The 16,608-nt window shown below is 40.5% G+C and overlaps 1 protein-coding gene across 1 annotated transcript in view; it reads right to left on the minus strand.

Annotated features, from left to right (window-relative positions):
- Positions 1 to 235: 235 nt before the first annotated feature.
- LOC124711407 (fas-associated death domain protein) overlaps positions 236 to 16,608 on the minus strand; it is a 55,796-nt gene continuing 39,423 nt past the window's right edge. Inside the window, exon 5 of the mRNA XM_047241466.1 lies at positions 236 to 442. The gene's annotated coding sequence lies outside the window, so the exon portion shown is untranslated. The remainder of the gene's footprint in view (positions 443 to 16,608) is intronic.

Below are 16,608 nucleotides of genomic sequence, written 5' to 3' on the forward strand. Positions count from 1 at the left end.
GTGTTCTACATGTCTGTGGATGTAATTAACCTTTTGTTTGTGAAATAATGAACAATTAATGTATACAATAAGAAGTAGCACGAGATTTTATAACTCTTTATATGTAACTGGTTGCAGCAGATTATAATTCAGAGTAAAATTAAAGGTTATCAATGTGAATAATAGTAGTCTCAAATGACATACATAGTCGAGAACTCTGTATCGATTCTAAAATGTACCACAATATTAAAGTTACTTCAGATTAATTATTCACTTTATTTACAAAAATAAGATTTCATTTACAACATACAATTTAGCTTAGGCACTCATATCACAATATTATCACATTCCTGGATTCAAGAAATGAAGCCTTTGAATGTCACAACATTTCTTCACCTTGGAATATTTTTAAATAAGCAGATCGCTGATGTGATGGAGACCCATACTGTAGGCTATGATTTATCTGAAACAGTCACATGTCATAAATATTAAAAATATGGCTTGCCTCTTAGACAGAGAAGAAATAATAAACGTATAAATTACTACAATATAAATATGTAGAAAGGAGCAAAATATAAACAGAGATGTGAAAGGATGATGTGCATAGATTTCCCTTTATAAGCAAAAGGGGGGCACAAAGTGGATGATGGAATTTCTACATTGGAAAAATTGCTGCATTCTTACTTTTATGGAAAATATGAATTTGACGGACTATTACGTGATATTTTGGCCTTCAATAAATTCTTTCCATGCTAGCACAAAAGACAAAACAACATTCATCTGAACTCACAAAATTCGAAAAGAGATGAGAAATTAGATAATGTTAGATCCCTTCACGAATATGAAAGATGGATTTCAATCCACTGTACTTCCTTTGGAGAGTTCATATTAAGATGAAGATAGTTGGTTTTGAGAAAAACAAGTAGGAAAACATTTTTATTTTGAAGAGTATGCTAGTTGTAAACGTTTTTGATCTTTTATTTATGAGATTTTCAAATGAGAAATACGGATTTTATTTGTTTCATGATGTGTTGATGTCCTGTGCATATGTAGACTTCCATGGTCATTGTCATCTTCAGTAAAATTGTTCCAGAGATGTGACCACATAATCATGTTATGTATAGTTCAATGTTTTGACCATTTACAATAGTGGCTAAAATGACAGTGCGGTCAACAACCTAGGAAAGTTTTATTGAAGGCAAACACAACTCAACTTAAAATACAAATTACCAGAATGAAAATAACATTCGAACAACAGCAGCAGCTGCAGATGGGAAATGGGCACGGAAAGGGATGGGGTCTACAGTATGCTACTAATAGATAAAAGCTGTTTCCAGAATGAATTTGTCACTTTCAAATGAAGAACACACAGTAAAGAAACTGCAGGGTGGTTATAACTACGCTTTCCATACTTGAACCGGTGTAGAGGCAAACTATTTATCATACAGATACCTAACCTCACAGGAATAACATTCAGACTGTGCACTGCAGGATTTGTGTTGTTAATAGTGTAGGTGTCATGACTTGCTGCTAAGCAATGCTACTGGCACAGTGACATAGGGGGAACTCTGAACCCAAGGATCAAGGATACGCCATATGAACGGCACACGTTACTGTGATCTCCTTCACCAACATGTAATCCCTGCTCTTGAGCAGAGAGGTGTTTTGGACCCAACTGTTTTTATGGATGATGGAACTCCTCCTCTCAGAGCTTGGGAGGTAACTGGATTACACTGTAACACATTTGGAGAAAACTAAATCACTTGCTGATCATTCCAAACTGTGTGGCGATCAAGATCATCAGATTTGAACCTGTGTGATTTCTGGCTGGGGGATTACCTTAAGGACAGAGTTTATCATTGGGACATATTCTCAGTTTGAATATAATAAACTTTCTTGAAGTTAAGAAGCTTATGTCTACGAATCAGCACGGTTTTAGAAAGCATTGCTCGTGCGAAATGCAGCTTGCCCTTTTCTCACGTAATATACTGAGAACTATGGATGAAGGACACCAGGCAGATTCCATATTTTTAGATTTCCGGAAAGCATTTGACATGGTGACCCATTGCAGGGTGTTCACAAAAGTACGAGCATACGGAATAAGTTCTCATATACGTGAGTGGCTCGAAGACGTCTTAAATAATAGAACCCAGTATGTTGTCCTTGATGGCGAGTGTTCATCAGAGTGTCCCAGGGAAGTGTGACAGGACTACTTTTGCCCTCTATATACAAATGATTTGGCGGACAGGGTGGGCAGCAATCTGCAGCTGTTTGCTGATGATGCCATGGTGTACAGTAAGGTGTCAAAGTTGAGTGATTGTAGGAAGATACAAGAGGACTTAGACAAAATTTCCAGTTGGTATGATGAATAGCAGATAGCCCTAAATGTGGGAAAATGTAAGTTAATGCAGGTGAGTAGGAAGAAGAAACTTGTAATGTTTGGATACAGTATTGCTAGTGTCCTGCTTGACACTAGCCATGTTGTTTAAATATCTGGGCATAGCACTGTGAAGTGATATGAAGTGGAACACGCTTGTGGAAACTGTGGTAGGGAAGGTAAATGATCGACTTCGGTTTTTTGGGAGAATTTCAGGAAACAGTTTTTCACATGTAAAGGGGACCGCATATAGGATGCTGGTGCAACCTATTCTTGAGTACTGCTTGAGTGTTTGGGATCCATACCAGCTTGGATTGCAGGAAGGCATCAAAGCAATTCAGAGCAGACTGCTAGATTCGTTACTCATAAGTTTGAACAATGTGTAAGTATTACAGAGATGCTTTGGGAACTTAAATGGGAATCCCTAGAGGGAAGGTGAGGTTCTTTTTAAGAAACACTATTGAGAAAATTTAGAGAACTGGCACTTGAAGCTGACTGCCCCGAACAATTCTTCTGCTGCCAACATACATCGTAAGAACCAGTCGTTTTTCCCTCACTCTACTTGCGAGTGGAACAAGAGGGGAAATGACAAATAGTGGTACACGGTACCCTCCACCACGCACCTTATGGTGGCTTCCAGAGTATCGATGTAGATGTACATTAAAAGATTGAAGATAAGCATAATGAGAGAGGTAGCCAACATCACACCCGAGATATTTCGGGCAGCAGTAGAGCAATCTCTAGTGTGGTTTCAGGCTGTCATGGATGCAGATGGTCACTACACTGAACAACATTTGTAACCTGAAACGTAAATAGGGTACACAATTAATAAATGCTATATTCTCATGTGGAAATTAAAATGTTTCTTTCAATGGTGTATTCGTTGTTTGTCTTCTACATGTTCTTACAAATGTTTCCACAAAGTTTCATTGTCCTACAATTACTCGTTTTTTTGGGGGACCTCTGCAGTGGCGAAAGTTTAATTATAACCCCTCTTTATATATAAGTGCTTGTACTGGGACTGACTTTGAACTTGCACCCTTGTGCTACATGGACAATGCTCTCACAGGCTGACCTATTCAAGTGCATTTCAGAGCCTTACTAAAAGCAGCACCTCTGAGAGGAAGGATACGATGCAGATTTTTAATTTGTCAAGAAAGTGCCTCAATCATTCATAAGCCAATGTGCTTCAAGTTGAGATGGCAATAACATAGAAACAGAAGGCATATTATATTCTCCGTTCCAACAGGTGTAATTTAATTATAAATTGAGCATCACAATTTTCACTGGAATTGCTCCTCCTAAGGCATAAGGGGCACATTGCAGCATTGGCCACCAGGTTTGCCGGATCTAATGGTATGCGATTTATTTTTGTGCGGCTTTCTGAAAGACTGTCTTGGTGCACATCTTCGAACAACTTTCAGTAAAGTGTGACACAACACATCAATAGCAGGAACTCCAGACACGCTTGCAAAAGTATGGGACAAGTTCGAATGTCATCTGGATATTTGTTGTTAAGTCCAGTGGAGGGCACACTGAACCTGTGTGAAAGATAAATGAAAACTCTGGTCCTGACTGTAATTGTCAAAAGTTCCCTGAGGTCATATCTGCACGCACATAAAACAGGTACCTTCAGAAAATTGGACAATTCTTTGAAATTAAAAATTTTGTGTAGTCTTATGTGCAATACCAAATTTTTATCTTCATTCTGTAGAAGAAATAATCTTGTGAAATTTGATGGATTTTTAAAACACATTATATTTAAAAAATTTTTATGATCCTACTTGCTAAGGTCACAACAGTCTTCTCCCTGGTTAGAGGGTTAACTAAATCTTATTCAAATCCTCAGTTACACAACTGGCAAAGAAAATACACTTGAGTATATTTTTCAACATCTATCAACAGGAAAAATCCTTTGGGACTGGGAAAAAAAGCCATAAACACTTTACAAAAGACTGGAAAAGTGACAACAGCTGTAGACTCACTGCTACGGAACATCATGAAACTCAGTGGAAGCAGGCAGCGACAATATCGTAGAAACCGAGAACTCAGTGCAGAGGTCGGAGCAGAGGAAAACACCAAGTGTGGAATGTGGAAATGGAGACACTTCACGCCACCTGTCCCCTTGCAGGGTAAGTTGTTATATCAGACCGCATACCCGGAACGGTTATCGTAAGTGACTTACTGCCAGTTAAGACACCCAGTCACCTTTGGGAAGACACCGATACGTTACCAAATACGGTTGTAATGAGAGACTCCAGTGTGATACACTAACGATGCCAACATCGCACAACTGACAGGGGACATCACATTCCAGCCTGATCCAACCACCGGGGCTATAATTTGGGTCTCCTGGGCTCTGGGACTCAAGGGTGACGCGGCCATCACCGCTTCTTGTCATGCTGTGAACCAGCGTTATGGGCCTTTCTGTGACACAGTTTAAGCAGCCAGCATGAGTGCCTGCTCAGCAGCCGGATGCCGATGCCATTTGGCCTGGTGGAATTGATGGCTATCCATTGTATACATTAATAATTAAGTAGCACTGCAGATCATCAATGCCATCATCAATTGTTGGACCTACTGCTTCACCAGCAGCAACTAGCAGTCCACCACCAGTGACCCTGTGCTTCATACAACTGGTGTCAGTACACTGCCGAGATTGAAGATGGAAGACGTCTGAGGTTCAGCGACAGGCGATCTTGTGCTCCATTGCCAATAAGTGCCAAGTTTGAAGAATTCTTCTGGGATCTGTTTTGTTATCACCTATCCTTTGTTACCTTGCATCGTTTTGGGTGTATATGTGAACTAGTGGTTAATAAGCATTATGGATATGGAAAGGGCGGCGAAGGAAGTTTAAGCGCAAAACCCAATACAACACCAAACTGACCACAGCACACTTACAAATGGAGCAGAGTCAATTAAGGTAGGAGAAATGGGAAAGGCAACTTCCTACTTTACCTGTGGGAAGAATATATTGGTATTCTTGGATAATCTGCATATGGCTGCCTCCTTAGAGGATTGGAGTGAAGATCAATTATTAAGCGTGGCCAAGCTTAAACTAACAGATGATCTTAGACTTTATTTGATATGCCATGAGCAATTATGGAAGGTTTAATCTTTTGACACACTCTGGATGGGCTCACTGATAGGTATAGGAGGAAGAATATGGCCTGGTATTACCATGAACAACTCGACGAATTATGTCAGAAAAAGTTTGCTGATCGCCTTTGTAAAATCAATGTTAATATGTATGAACTTACAAACAATAATAAAACAAACAATGCTGTTCTATAAGAAATAAGGAGGAGAGCATCACATATACGATACACAAATTGGGGTGGCCATCATTAAAACAAAGACTTTTTCGCTGTGGCAGGACCTTCTCGTGAAATTTCAATCACCAACTTTCTCCTCAGAGTGAGAAAATATTTTGTTGGCACCCACCTACATAAGGAGAAATGATCAGCACAGTAAAATAAGAGAAATCAGAGCTCACACAGAAAGATTTAAGTGTTTATTTTTGACACAATCTATTCGAGACTGGTACGGTAGATAAGTAGCTTAGAGGTGATTTGATGAAACGTCTGCAGGCACTTAATTGTGAATTGCTGACTAATCATGTAGATGTTGATGCTGAAGCAGCATTCTTGAGGGGTTATATGTTGATATTTCCTGGAATATATGAAAATGGAGTTGCCAAAAACATTGAATGAAATAGTGACGATTGCAGCATTATTTGCAGAAATAGATGAAACTGCGAGCAAAAGAAAGGAAGGTTGTATTTAACACGGACATTAAGTGTTTCAGGGTGGTCGCACATGTCATATGAAAGGAACTTTAGGACCCAGAATTCACAAGAGAATGGGATGAACCATGGACCTTGCCGTTGGTGGGGAGGCTTGCGAGCTTCAGCGATACAGATGGCCGTACCGTAAGTGCAACCACAACGGAGGGGTATCTGTTGAGAGGCCAGACAACCGTGTGGTTCCTGAAGAGGGGCAGCAGCCTTTTCAGTAGTTGCAGGGGCAACAGTCTGGATGATTGACTGATCTGGCCTTGTAACACTAACCAAAACGGCCTTGCTGTGCTGGTACTGCGAACGGCTGAAAGCAAGAGGAAACTACAGCCATAATTTTTCCCGAGGGCATGCAGCTTTACTGTATGGATAAATGATGATGGTGTCCTCTTGGGTAAAATATTCCGGAGGTAAAATAGTCTCCCATTCGGATCTCTGGGCGGGGACTACGCAAAAGGACGTCGTTATCAGGAGAAAGAAAACTGGCGTTCTACGGATTGGACCATGGAATGTCAGATCCCTTAATCGGGCAGGTAGGTTAGAAAATTTAAAAAGGGAAATGGATATGTTAAAGTTAGATATAGTGGGAATTAGTGAAGTTCGGTGGCAGGAGGAACTAGACTTTTGCTCAGGTGAATACAGGGTTATAAATACAAAATCAAATAGGGGTAATGCAGGAGTAGGTTTAATAATGAATAAAAAAAATGGGAGAATGGGTAAGCTACTACAAACAGCATAGTGAATGCATTATTGTGGCCAAGATAGACACGAAGCCCACGCCTACTACAGTAGTGCAAGTTTATATGCCAACTAGCTCTGCAGATGATGAAGAAATTGATGAAATGTATGATGAGATAAAAGAAATTATTCAGGTAGTGAAGGGAGACGAAAATTTAATAGTCATGGGTGACTGGAATTCGAGAGTAGGAAAAGGGAGAGAAGGAAACATAGTAGGTGAATATGGATTGGGGGTACGAAATGAAAGAGGAAGCCGCCTGGTAGAATTTTGCACAGAGCACAACTTAATGACAGCAAACACTTGGTTCAAGAACCATAAAAGAAGGTTGTATACATGGAAGAATCCTGGAGATACTAGAAGGTATCAGATAGATTATATAATGGTAAGACAGAGATTTAGGAACCAGGTCTTAAATTGTTGAACATTTCCAGGGGCAGATGTGGACTCTGACCACAATCTATAGGTTATGAACTGTAGATTAAAACTGAAGAAACTGCAAAAAGGTGGAAATTTAAGGAGATGGGACCTGGATAAACTAAAAGAACCAGAGGTTGTACAGAGTTTCAGGGAGAGCATAAGCGAACAATTGACAGGAATGGGGGAAAGAAATAGAGTAGAAGAAGAATGGGATGAAGTAAAGGCAGCAGAGGATCAAGTAGGTAAAAGGCAGCAGAGGATCAAGTAGGTAAAAGGACAAGGGCTAGTAGAAATCCTTAGGTAACAGAAGAAATATTGAATTTAATTGATGAAAGGAGAAAATATATAAATGCAGTAACTGAAACAGGCAAAAAGGAATACAAATGTCTCAAAAATGAGATCGACAGGAAGTGCAAAATGGCTAAGCCGGGATGGCTAGACGACAAATGTAAGGATGTACAGGCTTATCTCACTAGGGGTAAGATAGATACTGCCTACAGGAAAATTAAAGAGACCTTTGGAGAAAAGAGAACCACTTGTATGAATATCAAGAGCTCAGATGGAAACTCAGTTCTAAGCAAAGAAGGGAAAGCAGAAAGGTGGAAGGAGTATATAGAGGGTCTATACAAGGGCGATGTACTTGAGGACAATATTATGGAAATGGAAGAGGATGTAGATGAAGATGAAATGGGAGATACGATACTGCGTGAAGAGTTTGACAGAGCACTGAAAGACCTGAGTCGAAACAAGGCCCCGGGTGTAGACAACATTCCATTAGAACTACTGACAGCCTTGGGAGAGCCAGTCCTGACAAAACTCTACCATCTGGTGAGCAAGATGTACGAGACATGCGAAATACTCTCAGGCTTCTAGAAGAATATAATAATTCCAATCCCAAAGAAAGCAGGTGTAGACAGACGTGACAATTATCGAACTATCAGTTTCATAAGTCACAGCTGCAAAATACTAACGTGAATTCTTTACAGACGAATGGAAAAACTGGTAGAAGCCAACCTTGGGGAAGATCAGTTTGGATTCCATAGAAATGTTGGAACATGTGAGGCAATACTGACCTGACGACTTATCTTAGAAGAAAGATTAAGGAAAGGCAAACCTACATACTCTCTTTCAAATTCTGAAGGTGGCAGGGGTAAAATACACAGGGAGGGAAAGGCTATTTACAATTTGTACAGAAACCAGATGGCAGTTATGAGTCGAGGGGCATGAAAGGGAAGCAGTGGTTGGGAAGGGAGTAAGACAGGGTTGTAGCCTCTCCCCGATGTTATTCAATCTGTATATTGAACAAGCAGTAAAGGAAACAAAAGAAAAATTCTGAGTAGGTATTAAAATCCAGGGAGAAGAAATAAAAACTTTGAGGTTCGCCGATGACATTGTAATTCTGTCAGAGACAGCAAAGGACTTGGAAGAGCAGTTGAACGGAATGTACAGTGTCTTGAAAGGAAGATATAACATGAACATCAACAAAAGCAAAAAGAGGATAATGGAATGTAGTTGAATTAAGTTGGGTGATGCTGAGGGAATTAGATTAGGAAATGAGACACTTAAAGTAGTAAATGAGTTTTGCTATTTGGGGAGCAAAATAACTGATAATGGTCAAAGTAGAGAGGGTATAAAATGTAGACTGGCAATGGCAAGGAAAGCGTTTCTGAAGAAGAGAAATTTGTTAACATCGAGTATAGTTTTAAGTGTCAGGAAGTCGTTTCTGAAAGTATTTATATGGAGTGTAGCCATGTATGGAAGTGAAACATTGGACGATAAATAGTTTGGACAAGAAGAGAATAGAAGCTTTCGAAATGTGGTGCTACAGAAGAATGCTGAAGATTAGATGGGTAATCACATACCTAATGAGGAGGTATTGAATAGAATTAGGGAGAAGAGGAGTTTGTCGCACAACTTGACGAGAAGAAGGGACCGGTTGGTAGGACATGTTCTGAGGCATCAAGGGATCACAAATTTAGCATCGGAGGGCAGCATGGAGGGTAAAAATTCTAGAGGGAGACCAAGAGATGAATACACTAAGCAGATTCAGAAGGATGTAGGTTGCAGTAAGTACTGGGAGATGAAGAAGCTTGCACAGGATAGAGTAGTATGGAGTGCTGCATCAAACCAGTCTCAGGACTGAAGACAACAACAACAACAATGGGATGCAGCCTCAAAAGAGATAGCATAACCCACTGTTAAACAAAACAGAAGGAGCTGTGACCACTGAGCAATGCTCCCAGTAATGGTTAGAAAGGGGCACTCTGACTCAGTGCTTAAGTAATAAGTTAGGTAAAGTTCTGTTGGATAGAGCATCTCAGGTGTCTTTTGCACGTATGGGTACTTGGATAATTTGTATTAAGTCCACCACACTGGGCTTTATGCAATATAGGTGGTTAGATGGCGATCATGTGGATTCTCTCAGGTCAATGGTAAAGAGTTTCTGAGTGGGGTTGTAACTTCCGGATGGATGTTGATGTTCTTCCTAGGGTCTCCAGTGGCAACGATGTCATACTCAGGTTGGATTTCCTAGCTGCGTATCATGCAAAAGTTGACTCAGAAGCTGCATAAACTGTGTACAAGTTCCCTTAGAGTCAATTTGTGGTATGACTAGACGTTGATCTGGACTGATGTGGAAGCTCATATGCCACTAAATTCATTGCATACTGTTGATCCATTGTCAGAAAATGAGGAAATGGATAAAATTTAAGTTTGCACGATGTAGCTAGTCCTACATTCGAGAAATTAAAGGACATAAAGTAGTACCAATAAGTACTGATAATTTCAGCCCTGAGGTCACAAAACTTCCATACTTAGAAATAGTGGATGAGGATGAATTGGAAAGGGAATTCACACCCCACTGTGCAGCACCAGTCACTCTGTCAATTTGAATGCACTGAAGAGAAAAATAGCACATTTACACGAAAAGAGAGGGAGAGCATGGAAAATCTGTTACAGGAATACATAGATATATTTAACTCTTCTGGACCTTTGCCTGCCACACCAATTTGGCAGCACCATATTCCATGAGGGAACAAAGGACATATCTATAGGAAACTATACCAGGTTCCACATGATGTAGCCTGTTATGACATAATTCATTAATCAATAGCTGAGGGATGGCATCATAGAACCTAGTATTATTCCGTGACCGGCATCTGTGGTCATTGTACCAAAAAAGTCACCAGATTGTAGGAAAGGATATAGATTCTGTCGCGACTACCATTTCTCGAAAGAGAAAACAACTTCAGATATGTATCCTATGTCTGACATAAATGTTACCCTAGATTATCAAACAATGGAAAATCCAGGATTTACATACCCTAGATTATCTGGGACAACGTCAGTACTTCACAACTGTGGGCCAGTAACATGCGAATGTGTACAGCCTGAGTAGTCACAAAATTCGCTCTGTGGAATGAGGTGGTGTTGATACTGACATTTAGAGGCAAGCACAGAGTCATGGCTCAGACCATCACTGATTTGCAAGGCAGCCACAGTCCGGATATCATCAATTAGAGGTGGCACCTGAAGATTGTCCAAAAACTGCCCCCCCCTCCCTCCCCCAACTATCTGGACTTTATTAGAATCAGTGCATGCCTTTCAGACTAAAGAATGCGCCAGAGACTTTTCAGAGGCTTTTGGATGGAGTACTGCAAGGTTTAAAGCCAAAATAATGTCTCATATATTCGGATGATGTAACTGTATTTGCTAAAGACATTACGGAACATCTTTCATACTTGGAGAAGTTTTTGACTGATTATGTTCAGCAAGACTGACACTTAGTTTAGAGAAATGCCATTTCATTTGGTCTGAAGTTCATTATTTAGTGCACATCACTTGACACAATGGCGTTTGCACTGAAGGTTGTCTGGTGGAAGCTATGAAAAATTTTCCAACACCTACTTCACTTAAAGAATTAGTCGTATCTCCACTTGGTGAACGCCTAGCAAAATTCGTTGTGCACTTAACGGAAGCTGAAAGACTACTAACACAATTATTGCAAAAGGAGGTTGAATTTCAATGGTCTGAAAACTGTGAAGCGGCTTTTCAAAACTTAAAAGACTTATTCACTTTAAGTCTGGTTCTTGTTTTCCCTGATTTTCAAAAACAGTTCACATTATCCTGTGATTCAAGCAATTTTGCTCCTGGCTGCATTCTGAGACAGGAAATTGACGGTCATGAGCATTCCACAGCATATACATCTAGGCAATTAAATTCAGCTGAGAAAAACTATTCAACAATGGAGAAGGAAATGCTCACACTCACAATCGGTATAAAATATTTCAGACGTTACTTGTGTGGCAGACATTTCAAGATGGTTATAGGTCACTGACTGTACAGCACTTCAATGGCTACAAGGTGGGTTTTACATCTCAGCAAATTTTATTATGAAATGATACATCATCCGGGCTGATAACGCAAAAATTCGAACTTGCTGACTTGCAAAATTTGTGTTGTGAATGCGCAGTAGTTGATGTTGACATTTGGAGGCAAACACAGTCATGACCCAGATTGTCAATGATTCACAAGGCAGCTTCAGTTAGGCAAAGAAAACAGTCTCCTTTATATGCAAACAAGATGTGGGTTAAGTGGTAGTACCAGCTGAGTTGTTAATTGAAGTACTGAGGCGTGACCACGACTCAAGTCTGTCCGGTCACTTGGGACGTAGGGCAATTGAATGAAAAGTAGCGCAGGCCTGCTGATGTGATGCAGAAACAAGATACTGAGTGTCATGTCAAGAACTGCATTCCATGCACCCAAAGAGCAGATCAAAGCCACTGAAAGATTGCATTATGACTACCTGAAGGCGAAATACCTTTTCAAATGCTTGGGACTCATGTGTGCAAGCCATCTGCCTGGACATCATTGGGAAACAGGAATGTGCTCAAATTATCAATTATTTGTCATGTTTTATAACTACAATATCCGCGCCTAATCAACAGGCAGAAACCATGCCTTACACATTGGCGAATCAATGGTCGTTGAAGTATGGCACACTTGAAACAATAATAACTGATGAAGGGACAAATTAAATTGCCGATCTAATGAAACATTTGTGCCATTTACTGCATATTAAGAAGTTACAGACCAGTGCATTGCACCAACAGGAGAATGACTGCACTGAGAAGGTTCACAGAACTACAAGTAAAATGTTAGGTTATTATGTTAATTCACAGCACACTGTCCACTTCCTTTTATAACGGGGGTGAATGTTTCAGAAGTCCATCAGAGCATCGGGCTATCCCCTTACAATGTTATTTTTGGTCGAAAGATACTTTCACCCATTGACTTTATCAAGCTGCCCCAATGGAGCATGTTTCGCAAGTAAAAGATTTTTCAAAACGTTTTCAAATGTTTTGGTGATAGGTACGCAAATGAACACAAAAACTTTAGAGCAGTAGGAGAGGGCTCATAACAAAAAAGCAGTTGTTGTTGTTGTTGTTGTGGTCTTCAGTCCTGAGACTGGTTTGATGCAGCTCTCCATGCTACTCTACCCTGTGCAAGCTTTTTCATCCCCCAGTACCTACTGCAACCTACATCCTTCTGAATCTGCTTAGTGTATTCATCTCTTGGTCTCCCTCTACGATTTTTACCCTCCACACTGCCCTCCAATACTAAATTGGTGATCCCTTGATGCCTCAGAACATGTCCTACCAACCGATCCCTTCTTCTGGTCAAGTTGTGCCACAAACTTCTCTTCTCCCCAATCCTATTCAATACTTCCTCATTAGTTATGTGATCTACCCATCTAATCTTCAGCATTCTTCTGTAGCACCACATTTCGAAAGCTTCTATTCTCTTCTTGTCCAAACTATTTATCGTCCATGTTTCACTTCCATACATGGCTACACTCCAAACGAATACTTTCAGAAATGACTTCCTGACACTTAAATCAATACTGGATGTTAACAAATTTCTCTTCTTCAGAAACGCTTTCCTTGCCATTGCCAGCCTACATTTTATATCCTCTCTACTGCAACCATCATCAGTTATTTTGCTCCCCAAACAGCAAAACTCCTTTACTACTTTAAGTGCCTCATTTCCTAATCTAATTCCCTCAGCATCACCCGACTTAATTAGACTACATTCCATTATCCTTGTTTTGCTTTTGTTGATGTTCATCTTATATCCTCCTTTCAAGACACTGTCCATTCCTTTCAACTGCTCTTCCAAGTCCTTTGCTGTCTCTGACAGAATTACAATGTCATCGGCGAACCTCAAAGTTTTTATTTCTTCTCCATGAATTTTAATACCTACCCCGAATTTTTCTTTTGTTTCCTTTACTGCTTGCTCAATATACAGATTGAACAACATCGGGGAGAGGCTACAACCCTGTCTTACTCCCTTCCCAACCACTGCTTCCCTTTCATGTCCCTCGACTCTTATAACTGCCATCTGGTTTCTGTACAAATTGTAAATAGCCTTTCGCTCCCTGTATTTTACCCCTGCCACCTTCAGAATTTGAAAGAGAGTACTCCAGTCAACATTGTCAAAAGCTTTCTCTAAGTCTACAAATGCTAGAAACGTAGGTTTGCCTTTCCTTAATCTTTCTTCTAAGATAAGTCGTAAGGTCAGTATTGCCTCACGTGTTCCAGTGTTTCTACGGAATCCAAACTGATCTTCCCCGAGGTTGGCTTCTACTAGTTTTTCCATTCGTCTGTAAAGAATTCGTGTAAGTATTTTGCAGCTGTGACTTATTAAGCTGATAGTTCGGTAATTTTCACATCTGTCAACACCTGCTTTCTTTGGGATTGGAATTATTATATTCTTCTTGAAGTCTGAGGGTATTTCGCCTGTTTCATACATCTTGCTCACCAGATGGTAGAGTTTTGTCAGGACTGGCTCTCCCACGGCCGTCAGTAGTTCCAATGGAATATTGTCTACTCCGGGGGCCTTGTTTCGACTCAGGTCTTTCAGTGCTCTGTCAAACTCTTCACGCAGTATCGTATCTCCCATTTCACCTTCATCTACATCCTCTTCCATTTCCATAATATTGTCCTCAAGTACATCGCCCTTGTATAGACCCTCTATATACTCCTTCCACCTTTCTGCTTTCCCTTCTTTGCTTAGAACTGGGTTTCCATCTGAGGTCTTTATGTTCATACAAGTGGTTCTCTTGTCTCCAAAGGTCTCTTTAATTTTCCTGTAGGCGGTATCTATCTTACCCCTAGTGAGATAGGCCTCTACATCCTTACATTTGTTCTCTAGCCATCCCTGCTTAGCCATTTTGCACTTCCTGTCGATGTCATTTTTGAGACGTTTGTATTCCTTTTTGCCTGTTTCAGTTACTGCATTTTTATATTTTCTCCTTTCATCAATTAAATTCAATATTTCTTCTGTTACCCAAGGATTTCTACTAGCCCTCGTCTTTTTACCTACTATATCCTCTGCTGCCTTCACTACTTCATCCCTCCAAGCTACCCATTCTTCTTCTACTTTCTTTCCCCCATTCCTGTCAATTGCTCCCTTATGCTCTCCCTGAAACTCTGTACAACCTCCGGTTCTTTCAGTTTATCCAGGTCCCATCTCCTTAAATTCCCACCTTTTTGCAGTTTCTTCAGTTTTAATCTACAGGTCATAACCAATAGATTGTGGTCAGTCCACATCTGCCCCTGGAAATGTCTTACAATTTAAAACCTGGTTCCTAAATCTCTGTCTTACCATTATATAATCTATCTGATACCTTTTAGTATCTCCAGGGTTCTTCCATGTATACAACCTTCTTTCATGATTCTTAAACCAAGTGTTAGTTATAATTATGTTGTGCTCTGTGCAAAATTCTACCAGGCGGCTTCCTCTTTCATTTCTGTCCCCCAATCCATATTCACCTACTATGTTTCCTTCTCTCCCTTTTCCTACACTCGAATTCCAGTCACCCATGACTATTAAATTTTCGTCTCCCTTCACAATCTGAATAATTTCTTTTATTTCATCATACATTTCTTCAATTTCTTGGTCATCTGCAGAGCTAGTTGGCATATAAACTTGTACTACTGTAGTAGGTGTGGGCTTCGTATCTATCTTGGCCACAATAATGCGTTCACTATGCTGTTTGTAGTAGCTTACCCGCATTCCTATTTTCCTATTCATTATTAAACCTACTCCTGCATTACCCCTATTTGATTTTGTGTTTATAACCCTGTAGTCACCTGACCAGAAGTCTTGTTCCTCCTGCCACCGAACTTCACTAATTCCCACTATATCTAACTTCAACCTATCCATTTCCCTTTTTAAATTTTCTAACCTACCTGCCCGATTAAGGGATCGGGCATTCCACGCTCCGATCCGTAGAACGCCAGTTTTCTTTCTCCTGAAAACGACATCCTCTTGAGTAGTCTCCGCCCGGAGATCCGAATGGGGGACTATTTTACCTCCGGAATATTTTACCCAAGAGGACGCCATCATCATGTAATCATACAGTAAAGCTGCATGCCCTCGGCTGTAGTTTCCCCTTGCTTTCAGCTGTTCGCAGTACCAGCACAGCAAGGCCGTTTTGGTTATTGTTACAAGGCCAGATCAGTCAATCATCCAGACTGTTGCCCTTGCAACTACTGAAAAGGCTGCTGCCCCTCTTCAGGAACCACACGTTTGTCTGGCCTCTCAACAGATACCCCTCCGTTGTGGTTGCACCTACGGTACGGCTATCTGTATCTCTGAGGCACGCAAGCCTCCCCACCAACGGCAAGGTCCATGGTTCATGGGGGGGAAAAAAGCAGTATTACCAAAGCAGTATTACCAAAATATCAATGGGTCATATTAACCAACCCTTATGTACTTAAAGAGAAGATAACGAAATTTGTGTTGTGTTATCAGAGGCCATTAAATTTTTTGGTTATTGAGATGCTGTTACCAGTAGATGTAAAGCTACAGCTTCTAAATCATATCAAGACTGTTCACATCAGTAGTGTCCACCCTTTTTGAGGTGTCATAGATCCACTATCTCTTCCATTGGCAACTTCCACTGAAGGGAAAGGGGGAGTATCTGAGATTAGAAGAAGAAAAAACAGTTCTCTAACCTGATGCATCACTACGCATCACTGAGAGCTGGAACATATGCTAACACTTTCCTTTCCCTTACCGAATGGAATGGTTTGACCCTGGAGGAAGGTAAGGCAGTTCCAGCACCAGGTATCGAGCTAGGGATGGCGAGGAAAAGGAGTATAAGATGTTCACACTAATGAGTCTGCTGAGCTGGTGCAGGGATGACAGAAGCGCTGAGGTACATCCTATGATGGGAGGAGTCTTATTTATATGACATGAGACATAATCATGTCAGACCATCAGAGGACATTAAAA

The sequence above is a fragment of the Schistocerca piceifrons genome, chromosome 8, assembly GCF_021461385.2.
Source record: "Schistocerca piceifrons isolate TAMUIC-IGC-003096 chromosome 8, iqSchPice1.1, whole genome shotgun sequence".
NCBI lineage: Eukaryota > Metazoa > Arthropoda > Insecta > Orthoptera > Acrididae > Schistocerca > Schistocerca piceifrons.